Here is a 14,651-nt window from a genome sequence, read left to right as displayed (position 1 = left end):
GAAATAAATTTTGAAATGTTAAAAAAAAGAAATGAATCATTGATTATTTCTTCCCTTTATATCAGAATAGAATAAAGAAAAAAGCAAATGTATATGAATTGAGACCATAATGCTGGGGATAAAGTGAAGAAACACACACATTCACACACACACAAACACACACACGCACACACACACAGGAATAGCATGGACAATTTTATCTAAGTGCACAAGGCTATGATTATCCCTTTGTCTTGATCAAAGCTCTCTCAAAGGGCTTTTGGTAGGCTCAGATGTCAGTTTGTATCACAGGTTGGTTTCCTCTCTCTCATCCTCCCATCCCACTGCACCAAGAAACACAGTCATTTGTTTCACATTCAGACTTGCTGAAAAACTGACATTGTCTTCCTCATCCACCATAAATGTGTGTGTGTGTGTGTGTGTGTGTGTGTGTGTGTGTGTGTGTGCGCAGGAAGACAATGATGTGGCAGATTCTTAGCTTGGTGGCAAGGTGAATTCACAATTTAGCTGGAAGCCCAAGACAGATACATAAAAGAGAAATCAGTCACACTAGGTAGGTGCCCAATGCACAGTTCAGGCCTCTCCTCTGGATGAGCCAGATTCGCTGTCTTCCTCCAAGGCAGCTAAGACTTGGTAAGCTAGGAGTAGTAACAGGGCCTTTGTCCAGCTCCTGTCCAGACACACAACAGGACATGGGACATGCTTATGGAGTGTGAACACTTTAGACTTTCCTGTGGCATTGGCAAGCCATTTACCTCCTGAGAAAAAGTAGATGGTTGACTTAGTCATGTCCTGCATATACATCTTAAATCCCAGTTGCCCAAGGAAGTATCTTTATTTGATGTACTTTCACTTCATTTAAGGCCAGATGGCACACTCTCTGAGACTTCGGCAGAACAAGCCTTCAATACATGCCTGATTGCTAGTACTGACTCATGTTCATGGAAGCAGACACAATGAGGCCCATGAAAAAAATACATCATAGTCCCTACCTGTCTATAACGTGTAGCTTCAACTTGTTTATCTTTGGAACATTCTACTTCTGGTATTTTGGGGTTGATATTCCCTGATAGGGAGAAATTAAGGCTCTATTTGCGCTGTATATAGAATTTTATTTACCCACACAGTGTTATACTTTCCATAAATTTATAGCACATTCAGGCATCAAAAAATGTTTTGAAGCTATTACAAAAATGCTTTCACTATGGATGATTAATAATCTGAAAAGAACAAGTTATTTTGTTTATAGGTATGAAATTAATCAAGAGTGTAATGAAATGGCTAAAGAATTTCATTAATTTTAAACTGTCTTAATAGATATAGAATGTTCAGAACTACGAATTCTAAATCTTCAGTTTAGAAAACACACATTAGGAGGGATGGTCAGTGATACAGTTTTGCTGTGTCCCCACCCCAATCTCATCTTGAATTGTAGCTCCTATAATCCCCATGTGTCATGGGAGGAACCCAGTGGGAGGTAATTGAATCATGAGGGCGAGTTTTTCCAATGCTGTTCTTGCCATAGTGATTAAGTCTCATGAGATCTGATGGTTTTATAAAGGGTAGTTCCCTGGCACATGCTTTATTGTCTGCCGCCATGTGAGAGTGCATTATTCCTGGTTCACCTTCTGCCATGATTGAGAGGCCTCCCAGCCATGTGGAACTGTGAGTCCATTAAACCTAATTTTCTTTATAAATTACCCAGTCTTGGGTATGTCTTTATTAGAAGCATGAGAATGGGCTAATACAGTAAATTGGTAATGGTAGAGTGGGTGCTGCTGTAAAGATATTCCAAAATGTGGAAGCAACTTTAGAACTGGGTAACAGGCAGAGGTTTGAACAGTTTGGAGAGCCCAAAAGAGGACAGGAAAATGTGGGAAAGTTTGGAACTTTCTAGAGACTTGAATGGCTCAGAAAACAGGAAGATGTGGGAAAGTTTGGAACTTCCTAGAGACTTGTTGAATGGCTTTGACCAAATTGCTTATAGTGATATGGACAATAAAGTCCAGGCTGATGTGGTCTCAGATCAAGGTGAGGAACTTGTTGGGAACTAGAGCAAAGGTGACTCTTGTTAATGCTTTAGCAAAGAGACTGGAGGCATTTTGCCCCTGCCCTAGAGATCTGTGGAACTTTAAACTTGAGAGAGATTATTTGGGTATCTGGCAGAAGAAATTTCTAAGCGCAAAGCATTCATGAGGTGAAAAGAGCATAAAAGTTTGGAAAATTTGCAGGCTGATGATGCCATAGAAAAGAAAAATCCATTTTCTGGGGAGAAATTCAAGACTGCTGCAGAAATTTGCATAAGTAATGAAAAGCCAAATGTTGGTCACCAAGACAATAGGGAAAATGTCTCCAGAACATGTCAGAGGTCTTTATGGCAGCCCCTCCCATCACAGGTCCGGAGGCCTAGGAGGGAAACATGGTTTTCTGGGCCTGTTAGGTGCAGCCTAGGGACTTGGTGCCCTGTGTCCCAGCCCCTCCAGCCATGTCTAAAAGGGGCCAAGGTACAGCTCAGGCCACGACTGAAGAGGGTGAAAACCTGAAGTCTTGGCAGCTTCCACGTGGTGTTGGTCCTGCAGGTGCACAGAAGACAAGAATTGAGGTTTGGGAACTTCCACCTAGATTTCAGAGGATGTATGGAAATGCCTGGATGTCCAGGCAGAGTTGTGCTGCAGGGGCAGAGCCCTCATAAAGAACCCCTGCTAGGGCAATGCGGAAAAGAAATGTGGAGTTGGATCCTCTACACAGAGTCCCTACTGGGTTACTGCCTAGTAGAGCTATGAGAAGAGGGCCACCATCCCCCAGCACCCAGAATGGTAGATCCACTAACAGCTAGCACCACGTGCCTGGAAAAGCCACAGTCAACGCCAGCTATGAGAACAGCCAGGAGAGGAGTTGTACCCTGCAAAGCCACAGGGGCGGAGCTGCACAAGGTCATGGGAGCCCACATTTTGCATCAGTGTGACCTGGATGTGAGATATGAAGTCAAAGGAGGTCATTTCGGAACTTTAAGGTTTGATGACTGCCCTATTAGACTTTGGACTTGCACCTATAGCCCCTCTGTTTTGGCCAATTTCTCCCATTTGGAATGGGCATATTTACACAATGCCTGTACCTCCATTGTATTTAGAAAGTAACTAACTTGCTTTTGATTTTACTGGCTCATAGGCGGAAGAGACTTGCCTTGGTTCAGGTGAGACTTTGGACTGTGGATTTTTGAGCTAATGCTGAAATGAGTTAAGACTTTGGGGCACTGTTGGGAAAGCATGATTGCTTTTGAAATGTGAGAACATGAGATTTAGGAGGGGGTAGGAGTGGAACGATATGGTTTGGCTTTGTCTCCACCCAAATGTCATCTTCAGCTGTAGTTCCCATAATTCCCATATGTGGTGGAAGGGACCCAGTAGGAGTTAATTAAATCATGGAAGTGGGTTTTTCCCATGTTTTTCTCATGATAGTGAATAAGTCTAATGAGATCTGATGGTTCTATAAAGGGCAGTTCCCTTTATAGAAAGCATTTGCTTTCTTGCCTGCCGTCATGTAAGACATGCCTTTGCTCCTCCTCCACCTTCTGAAATGATTGTGAGGCCTCCCCAGCCATGTGGAACCGTGAGTCCATTAAACCTCTTTTTCTTTATAAATTACACAGTCTCACGTATGTCTTTATTAGCAGCATGAGAACAGACTAATACAATGAGAATGTAGAATCAAGTGCATATGGTTCAAGGCAGAGGAGGGTGGAACTCTACAGTGGGTGAAAAACTGCTACAAGAGTAGGCAAAAGGGAATTCAGCAAGGAACATAATGTTTGTTTTCAAGTATGGTAAACACAGGGAAAAGAGACTAGATTCATTGTGGTCAGCTCCTGAAGGACAGGCAAGTGGATGGAAGAAAATGTTGATTCAGTATAAGGCAGAACTTTCTAGAAATCAATCTTTCCTAGAATGGACTGAACAATGAAAAAGGGAGATTTCCAACTGATTATTTCCAAGAAGAGATAGACTAGACCATTTTCACAGATGGAGGTTCATGCACCAGATAATTTACCTCTAAAGTAATTATCATCCTAAGTAATTCTTTTATGGGACATATTATTTATATTATCTGTTTCAGGTTGAAAAACATTACTTGCCAGAAAGACATTCTGTACTGTCTTGTTTACACAATTGGCTGAGGGATGACTCCAGTCTTACCAGACTTTGATTCTTATCAATTGAAGATTGAAAAGGTGATTAGGTGATTTGAATGCTCATAACATTTAAATCATTACCACAGAAATTATAGGGTTCTTTTAAAGAAGAAAAGTATTGGCTTGTATGGACACATGTAAACACATTAAGAAATATGTTATTTTCATTATTGACATACTTTTTAAAAATTGTTCTTTAAAAGCAAACCAAATTCCCATAGTTGTGCAATTTACCAGTGGTATGACCTGAGAAGTGTAATCTTCAGGTTAGCAGATTTAAAAAGCATAATCCATGCTTTTTTTCACTAAGCTAAACAATTTACTGTCAAAATTTCTCACTGTGTTACTCACATTTATCTTTACATTAACAGTGCTTACCAGGAGACAGCCAAAGAAGGCTAGCCAAGTTGGACCAACTGCAGAATTTGTTTCCCTGATGCAAGATTTGCTTCATGCACTTGGAAGAAGCACGCTGCAACTGTGGCTCCATTTATTATATTATGCTATAAACATTATGTCCTGAGCTAACAAGATACTCAACATGACAATCCCATAGGTTACCAAGCACTGTAAACATCTGTTTAAGCAGGCGCCAGAGATACCATAGGCCTCTAGTATCCATTTTAAAGTGGTTTATGATGTGGAGTCTGCTGTTTAAAAACTAATAATAAAAAACATGGGCCCAACACTGGCTAGAATAAATTTTTGTGAGCACAGTTATGTTCATTTTGAAAAAAGAATGCATTCATCTCGTCACTTTGTCATTGCATTTATAGACTTTCATTTCACACCTTTGCCCATTAAGTGTTGGTTTGCACGGCCTTCAGGAGACCACAACTATAATTTCACTGTGATATATTTACTCCAACAACAACAACAAAAAAGCTAAATGTTGACTCACCAACTTTCCTTAGATTAATGCAAAACAAAAGTTTACAAGGGTGGAAGAAGATGGTGACAGATGGGATAACCCCTTTAAGCTACACATGATGTCTTCCAAAGGTCTCTAGGCCAAAACACATCCTTCCAGCTGCATCCAAAGGCCCATCTAAAGGGAAGCTGTAAATAACTGAAGACTCCTTGAAATGTAATCTGGGAACACTAAGCTTTGCTTTTCTCAAAAGGAAAAAGAGCTCCCAATCACTAACAATCCTGTCTGCTGCATCAATTTTGTTTCTATCCAGCATTTTAATTTCTGGAAATGTTTCAACATTTATCATCAGAAAAAAGATACTTCTAGGGTGATTCAGGTGGAAACCAGCCTGGAACACCAGTTGCTCAGGAAACAGAACCTGAGCTGCCACAATATCACATATCTGCGAGAAAAGATGAGTGTCTTCCCAGGCACACACACCAGGGAGCCTGAACACCTCTGAAACCAGCCAGTCCCTGGACTGTGGACAGCAGCACCCTGAAAATCTCAAATTCATAGCTCCAACCTGTGTCTGTCTCCGAAGTCCTGCACTCACACATATTACACATCTCTTAGACCTCCCAAACGTCCTCCCATGCAGTTCTCCTGAGAACTCCCCAAACCCTCACTTCCAGTCCTCAGTCACTCAGGGCAATGGGTTTAGTTATTTTAAAGCCCTTAATACTTAATCCCATGCAGAAACTACTCTGACTTCCCAACACTTTGGCCTCGCGTTACCTTTCTCTGTCCCTTCCAAGGTCTCCTGGCTGCACAAACAGGCAGGCGGCACCTCTGTGGCTTCTTCCACCCTGCACACCCTACTGGCTCAGGCGCCGACACGCCTCCCCAGGCGCACACTCGCACGCGCGCACACAGCGCACACTTACACTCATTCAGGACACACAGTCCACGCCAGACCGAGAACCCCCGCAGCTCGGTCTCAACAGGCATCTCCTCGGGCTATATGTAAAGCATTCGCCCCAAATAGACTTCCCCACGCACTCGCAAGTGGGTGACCCTGACCCGCACCCTCTGTGCCGCCAGCGCCCTCTCCCTAGACACGCGGCCACCCCATTGACCCGCAGCCTCTGGCAGTTATGTCAAAACTTTAAGCCTGGTTGATTTTACAACCACTAGTGTGTCAGAGGCTTGGGGAGGACGGCTCGCCACAATTTCCACTTACCCCAATTCACGCGGACTGGTGGCCGTCACTCTACTGACCCCAGTTCCACCGGTGCCAATGTGCGGCTGCAGCCCGCACAAACGCGCAAAAGACTGCGCGCTCTGCGCGCCGTGTCCACGCACACAGCTCGACCTTCCCAATCTCTCCAGTCTCGCTGCCGGAGATCCTTCCCCGCGCAGCAGCAGCAGCCTCGGCAGTTCTGCCTCAGCCAGGCAGATGATGGCAAACAGAAACACACTAGCAAAACTTTTATGACTTTAACAAAACTATCTCCGGAGTAAACCCCTCCACGCACCCTACTCGCGGGCCAGAGCAGACGCCAGAGTGGGATGGTTCATCTGTCTCCCGCAACTCCCTGCCGCCCCCACCAACTTCCAGACACACACACACACACACACGCACACACACGATTGAGTTACAACAACCCACCAGCAGAAAACAACTTCTTCGCAAGGAGGAGGGGAGCACAGCCAAGTCATCAGAAATAAAAAATTTTCCATGTAAATATATAAGACAGATCCTCCCATTTTCATAAACAACTAGAGTCCCAGAGTCCCAGGGTTCACTCTCAGGCCCCCTGGCACAACAGGAGGAAAATAAAGCCAGACTCCCGGAGCCCCACTCCAGTACCTCCGAGCTTCGCCTCTCCTGGAGAGAGAGCGCGGGTTCGCGTCTGCGCTGGGACCAACGGTGCTGGGGCCTCTGGCCCGCGTGGCCTCAGCCCGGGGTCCCCGCCGCCGCCCAGGCTCAGCAGCAGCCGCCGCCGTCACCGCCACTGTAGCAGCCGCCGCTGCCGCTGCCGCCGCCGCCGCCGCCGCCGCCGCTCCCTAGCCCTCCTCCTCTTCCCATGGCTGCGCCCTGCTTGGCAGCTCGTGGGCTGTCAGGCTTGGGGAGGAGAGAGGGGGCGGGGTAAAACGGGAAGGGAGGATGGGAGAGCAGGGGTGGGAAAAGGCGGCCACCGTTCACCAGCGGTCACGCCGGGCCTGGCCCGCCGCCCCCCAGATCCAGGCTGCAGAAGCGAAGGGGAAGCCGACGTTCAAGGAGGCCAGTTCGAGAACTGCTGCGGAGAGACCGAGTGCCGCCCCGGCCAAGCATTCCGAGTTGCTGGGATGAAGTCTTCTCGGCGAGTAGCTGGAGTTGGTGCGTGTCACTCTCATCTGGGCTGCGCAGCTCCTCCTAGAGGAAGATATTGGTAGTTGCAATACACTTCCTTTTCTTTCCGCCTGCCCCTGTTCCCAAATGAAGGCAGGACCTACAAGAGCGTTAAGAGCAGTCCACAGACTCAAAGAAACACTTAGAAAAAGATGAGTTATCTCAAGGAATGAGAGGAAAATCAGCGAGATACCTTGGAAAGCGTGTTTAGCCATCCAAATATTGCCTTTCCATCAGCAATCAAGTTCCAAACTCCTGCTCACTGGGGCACAGTGAAAAAGAGTTAAAACTACGAAGGGCTTTATTGTGGAGGTTAGAAGACGGAGACAGAGAGATTGAGTAATTTACCGAGGACACTCAGCATGTTAGCAGAGAGCTATCTGCTAGAGGACAGGGATGCAGGGAGAGCAGACACAGGCCCCAGCCTGAAGTTCCTGAGCCAAGGAAAGGGTTTTAACTCTGCCTCACGCTGGACATAGTTCATCTGTCAAATGCGAGCCCTGCCTACTTCATTCACAAGAAGTTGTAAAAAGTGCTGCAGAAAGTTAAAGTTGTACATAAGCATGTCATTTTTGTACTGCATCAAACCCCGAGTCACTATATGCTTTTCTGAGCAGAGAGTACAAAGTTCTCGCTCCAGGTTGTCTCAGATCTGAAGGAGAAGTTAGTCATGCGATCTTTCCACTATTTACTGCCCGTCAATTGTAATGTCACTTACTTATAAGCTTCTAACAGCTTTGGCTTACTAAAGACTTTTTTTTTTTTTTTTTAACAGAGCTCCCAGATACAAACCCAAGTTTATACCCAGAGAGAAATGTTTCAACAATAACTTAAAGGAACCAAGTTTCTTTTCTTTAGAATAAAATATCTACAGAGCCTTGAAGTAGTACACGGTAGCCAAGACTTGAGAAGAAACAGAAGATCAAAGACTCTGGGATAGCAGTTATCACATAAGATACCCCTATTTTCAAAGGAATCAAGTAAGTGAAAAACTATTCCTTAGAATGCTTTCAGAAGCTTAGCTGTGGCTCAAATACCCCAGCTGTTCCAGACAGACACCTAGAATGAACAAGAAAAGGAAAGATTCTGGAAGGGGCATGTTTTATCATGGGGTAGAATGGTTATTCATGCTGAACTGCTCTTGTTCTATCCCGTCTAAGAATATGGAAGCTTTTATTTCCCCTAAGACACTTCCCCAAACCATTGATTTCTGGGGTTTCATACTTTGCTGGAGCAATAGTGGTGCTTGGGTGTGTCTGGAGCTTTTAAAACGGAAGGTACCCATATAGAGAAACTTGGGAAAGTAAAAGATTAGGGCACAGTCAAGAAAAACTCCTGTTGGGTGGTCCATACATGCCAAGCTGGCTGACAGTGCAGTCCTGGCAGGAGTAGAGACCAGACAGTCCTCAAATGCTGACTCCACTCCTGTCTGAAATGACCTTCCAAGTTGGACCTTCTTCAGAGCCTGGCACTACCAATCTCTCTGTTTATATCCTCTCTGTGCCTTCTCATCCTTTGCCCTTCTTCCCTGAGCTAGAGAATCTTGATCTAGTTTAGGAGGTGCCACAAGAGGTCATAAAAGATATTCTAAATTCTATTGTTTATGCTCTGAGATGAGCTCAGGGCCATACTTAAAAAAAGAAGTATTTACTTCTTTTTTTTTAAATCTGGGTTCAGCAATATCCTCCATTCTGTGTGCCATGAAACTAGATTACTCTGGCTGCTGCTCTGTCTTTGATTTTTATTTTATTTATTTATTTATTTATTATTATACTTTAAGTTCTAGGGTACATGTGCATAACATGCAGGTTTGTTACATATGTATACTTATGCCATGTTGGTGTGCTGCACCCATCAACTCGTCAGCACCCATCAACTCGTCATTTACAACAGGTATAACTCCCAATGCAATCCCTCCCCCCTCCCCCCTCCCCATGATAGGTGCTGGTGTGTGATGTTCTCCTTCCCGAGTCCAAGTGACGTCATTGCTCAGTTCCCACCTATGAGTGAGAACATCNAATCACTGAAGCGCTGATTAAAGAAAACCATAGCAGGGTGAGACTCTCAAAAATGTCAGGTAGTGGGTATAAGAATGCTGAGAATTCCTTCCTTGCCCAGGACTCAGCATATCATGGAATTGAGCATGTGATGCTTGTCAGCATATTGTCAGAGCTCTTTGACTAGGGTCATCTCTTTACTTTAGTCCCCTAGCTCCACCCCACAGCTGCCTTGGGTAAGGATGGCAAGGGAATCATGAAGGGAAAAAAAAGACTTAGGGAAGTATGTACTGCTTTTCCCCTATATTGGAAGGTAACAGGGAAAACACTATTTCATGATCTGGAAATTCTTAGCCAAAATTTATGAGGAGGTCCCAGAGCCAGGTGAAAGCTTCAAATTACCATTTATTGGAAAACAACCTAAGATGGCCTAATAGGAACAGCTCTGGTCTGCAGCTCCCAGCGTGATTGATGCCAAAGATGGGTGATTTCTGTATTTCCAACTGAGGAACCTGGTTCATCTCACTGGGAATGGTTGGACAGTGGGTGCAGCTCACAGAGGATGAGCCGAAGCAGGGTGGGGTGTTGCTTCACCCGAGAAGCACAAGGGGTAGGGGAATTTCCCTTTCTTAGCCAAGGGAAGCCATGACAGTCTGTACCTGGAGGAACGGTACACCTCTGCCCAAATACTGTGCTTTTCCCTCAGTCTTCACAACCAGCAGACCAGGAAGTTCCCTCCTGTGCCTGGCTCAGTAGATCCTACTCCCACAGAGCCTTGCTCACTGCTAGTGCAGCAGTCCAAGATCAAACTGCGAGGAGGCAGCCTGGCTGGGGGAGGGGTGTCTGCCATTGCTGAGGCTTGAGTAGGTAAACAAAGTAGCTGGGAAGCTTGAACTGGGTGTAGCCCACCACAGCTCAGTGAGGCCTGCCTGCCTCTGTAGACTCCACCTTTTGGGGTAGGGCATAGCTGAACAAAAGGCAGCAGAAACTTCTGCAGACTTAAACATCCCTGTCTGACAGCTCTGAAGAGAGCAGTGGTTCTCCCAGCATGGTGTTTGAGCTCTGAGAATGGACATACTGCCTCCTCAAGTGGGTCCCTGACCCCTGTGTAGCCTAACTGGGAGATACCTCCCAGGAGGGGCTGATTGACATCTCATATGACTGGGTGCCCCTCTGAGACGAAGCTTCCAGAGGAAGGTTCAGGCAGCAATATTTGCTGTTCTGCAGCCTCTGCTGGTGATAGCCAGGTAAACAGGGTCTGGAGTGGACCTCCAGCAAATTCCAACAGACCCACAGCTGAGGGTCCTGACTGGTAGAAGAAAAACTAATAAACAGAAATAAATAACATCAACATCAACAAAAAGCACATCCACACCAAAACCCCAGCTGTAGGTCACCAACATCAAAGACCAAAGGTAGATAAAACCACAAAGATGGGGAGAAATCAGAGCAGAAAAACTGAAAATTCTAAAAACCAGAGCGCTTCTCCTCCTCCAAAGGAATGCAGCTCCTCGTCAGCAACAGAACAAAGCTGGACAGAGAATGACTTTGACGAGTTGACAGAAGTAGGCTTCAGAAGGTAGGTAATAACAAACTTCTCTGAGCTTAAGAACAATGTTCAGACCCATCACAAGGAAGCTAAGAACTTTGGAAAAAGATTAGATGAATGGCTAACTAGAATAAACAGTGTAGAGAAGACCTTAAATGACATGATGGAGCGGAAAACCATGGCATGAGAACTACATGACACATGCATAAGTTCCAGTAGCCAATTTGATCAAGTGGAAGAGAAGGTTTCAGTGATTGAAGATCCAGTTAACGAAATTAAGCGAGAAGAGAAGTTGAGAGAAAAGAGTAAAAGAAATGAATAAAGCCTCCAAGAAATATGGGACTATGTGAAAAGACCAAATCTATGTCTGATTGGTGTACCTGAAAGCAATGGGGAGAATGGAGCCAAGTTGGAAAACACTCGTCAGGATATTATCCAAGAGAACTTCCCCAAACTAGCAAGGCAGGCCAACATTCAAATTCAGGAAATACAGAGAATGCCACGAAGATAATCCTCAAGAAGAGCAACCCCAAGACAGGTAATCATCAGATTCACCAAGGTCAAAATGAAGAAAAAGCTCTTAAGAGCAGCCAGAGAGAAAGAGCGGGATACCCACAAAGGGAAGCCCATCAGACTAACAGTGGATCTCTTGGCAGAAACTGCAATCCAGAAGAGAGTGGGGACCAATATTCAACATTCTTAAAGAAAATAATTTTCAACCCAGAATCTCATATCCAGACAAACTAAACTTCATAAGTGAAGGAGAAATAAAATCCTTTACAGACAAGCAAAGGCTGAGAGATATTGTCACCGCCAGGCATGTCTTACTAGAGCTCCTGAAGGAAGCACTAAACATGGAAAGGAACAACTGATACCAGCCACTGCAAAAATATGCCAAATTGTAAAGACCATCGATGTGAGGAAGAAACTGCAACTAACAGGCAAAATAACCAGCTAACATCGTAATGACAGGATCAAATGCAACACATAACAATATTAACCTTAAATGTAAATAGGTTAAATGCCCTAATTAAAAGACGAAGACTGGCAAATTGGATAAAGAGTCAAGACCCATCGGTGTGCTTCATTCAGGATACCCATCTCACATGCAGAGACACACAGGCTCAAAATAAAGGGATGGAGGAAGATCTACCAAGCAAATGGAAAACACAAAAAAGCAGGGGTTGCAATCCTAGTCTCTGATAAAACAGACTTTAAACCAACAAAGATCAAAAGAGACAAAGAAGTCCACTACATAATGGTAAAGGGATCAATTCAACAAGAAGAGCTAACTATCCTAAATATATATGCACCCAATACAGGAGCACCCAAATTCATAAAGCAACTCCTTAGAGACCTACAAAGAGACTTAGATTCCCAGACAATAATAATGGGAGACTTTAACATCCCACCATCAATTTTAGACAGATCAGCAAGACAGAAGGTTAACAAGGATATCCAGGACTTGAACTCAGCTCCGTATCAAGCAGACCTAATAGACATCTACAGAACTCTCCACCCCAAATCAACAGAATATACATTCTTCTCAGCACCACATCACACTTATTCCACATAGTTGGAAGTAAAGCACTCCTTAGCAAATGTAAAAGAACAGAAATCACAACAAACTGTCTCTCAGACCACAGTGTAATTAAATTAGAACTCAGGATTAAGAAACTCACTCAAAACTGCACAACTATGTGGAAACCAAACAACCTGCCCCTGAATGACTACTGGGTAAATAATGAAATGAAGGCAGAAATAAAGATGTTCTTTGAAATCAATGAGAAAAAAGACACAGCATACCAGAATCTCCGAGACACATTTAAAGCAGTGTGTAGAGGGAAATTTAAAGCACTGAATGCCCTCAAGAGAAAGCAAGAAAGATCTAAAATCAACACCCTAGCATCACAATTAAAATAACTAGAGAAGCAAGAGCAAAGAAATTCAAAAGCTAGCAGAAAGCAAGAAGTAACTAAGATCACAGCAGAACTGAAGGAGATAGAGACGCAAAAAACTCTTCAAAAAAATCAATGAATCTAGGAGCTGGTTCTTTTAAAAAGATCAACAAAATTGATAGAACACTAGCAAGAATAATAAACAAGAAAAGAGAGAAAAATCAAATACACACAATAAAAAATGATAAAGAGGGTATCACCACCGATACCCACAGAAATACAAACTAACATCAGAGAATACTATAAATTCATCTATGCAAATAAACTAGAAAATCTAGAAGAAATGGATAAATTCCTGGACACATACACCCTTCCAAGACTAAACAAGGAAGAAGTTGAATCCCTGAATAAACTAATAACAGGCTCTGAAATTGAGGCAATGATTAATAGCCCAATAACCAAAAAAAGTCCAGGACCAGATGGATTCACAGCCGAATTCTATGAGAGGTACAAAGAGGAGCTGATACCATTCCTTCTGAAACTATTCCAATCAACAGAAAAAGAGGAAATCCTCCCTAACTCACTTTATGAGGCCAGCATCATCCTGATACCAAAGCCTGGCAGAGACACAATAAAAAAAGAGAATTTTACACCAATATCCCTGATGAACATCAATGTGAAAATCCTCAATAAAATACTGGCAAACCAGATCCAGCAGCACATCAAAATGCTTATCCACCAAGATCAAGTTGGCTTCAACTCTGGGATGCAAGACTGGTTCAACATACGCAAATCAGTAAACGTAATCCATCACATAAACAGAACCGAAGACAAAAACCACATGATTATCTCTATAGATGCAGAAAAGGCCTTCAACAAAATTCAATAGCCCTTCATGCTAAAAACTCTCAATAAACTAGGTATTGATGGGACATATCTCAAAATAATAAGAGCTATTTATGACAAACCCACAGTCAATATTATAAAGAATGGGCAAAAACTGGAAGCATTCCCTTTGAAAACCGGCACAAGACAAGGATGCCCTCTCTCACCACTCTTATCTACATGGTGTTGGAAATTCTCGCCAGGGCAATCAGGCAAGAGAAAGAAATAAAGGGTATTCAGTTAGGAAACGGGGAAGTCAAATTGTCCCCGTTTGCAGATGACGTGATTGTATATTTAGAAAACCCCATCATTTCAGCACGAAATCTCCTTAAGCTGATAAACAACTTCAGCAAAGCCTCGGGATGCAAAATCAATGTGCAAAAATCACAAGAATTCCTATACACCGAAAACAGAAAAGCAGAGAGCCAAATCATGAGTGAACTCCCATTCGCAATTGCTACAAAGAGAATAAAATACCTAGGAATCCAACTTACAAGACATGTGAAGGACCTCTTCAAGGAGAACTACAAACCACTGCTCAACGAAATAAAAGAAGACACACAAAAAAATGGAAGAACATTCCAGGCTCATGGATAGGAAGCATCAATATCATGAAATGACCATACTGCTCAAGGTAATTTAAAGATTTAATGCCATCCCCATCAAGTTACCAATGACTTTCTTCATAGAATTGGAGAAAACTACTTTAAAGTTCATATGGAACCAAAAAAGAGCCCACATTGCCAAGACAATCCTAAGTCAAAAGAACAAAGCTGGAGGCATCACGCTACCTGACTTCAAACTATACTACAAGGCTACAGTAACCAAAACAGCATGGTACTGGTACCAAAACAGAGATATAGACCAATGGAACAGAACAGAGAG

The 14,651-nt window shown here is 43.7% G+C and overlaps 1 protein-coding gene across 1 annotated transcript in view; it reads right to left on the bottom strand.

Annotated features, from left to right (window-relative positions):
• GHR (growth hormone receptor) overlaps positions 1–7,415 on the bottom strand; it is a 348,381-nt gene extending 340,966 nt beyond the window's left edge. Inside the window, 1 exon segment of the mRNA XM_017867112.1 lies at positions 6,916–7,415. The gene's annotated coding sequence lies outside the window, so the exon portion shown is untranslated.
• Between the last annotated feature and the right edge of the window lie 7,236 nt (positions 7,416–14,651).

This window comes from Rhinopithecus bieti, unplaced genomic scaffold (assembly GCF_001698545.2).
Source record: "Rhinopithecus bieti isolate Rb0 unplaced genomic scaffold, ASM169854v2 scaffold_3610, whole genome shotgun sequence".
Classification (NCBI taxonomy): Eukaryota; Metazoa; Chordata; class Mammalia; order Primates; family Cercopithecidae; genus Rhinopithecus; species Rhinopithecus bieti.
Note: the sequence above shows the minus strand (reverse complement) of the source record. Positions and strands in the feature narration are given on the sequence as shown.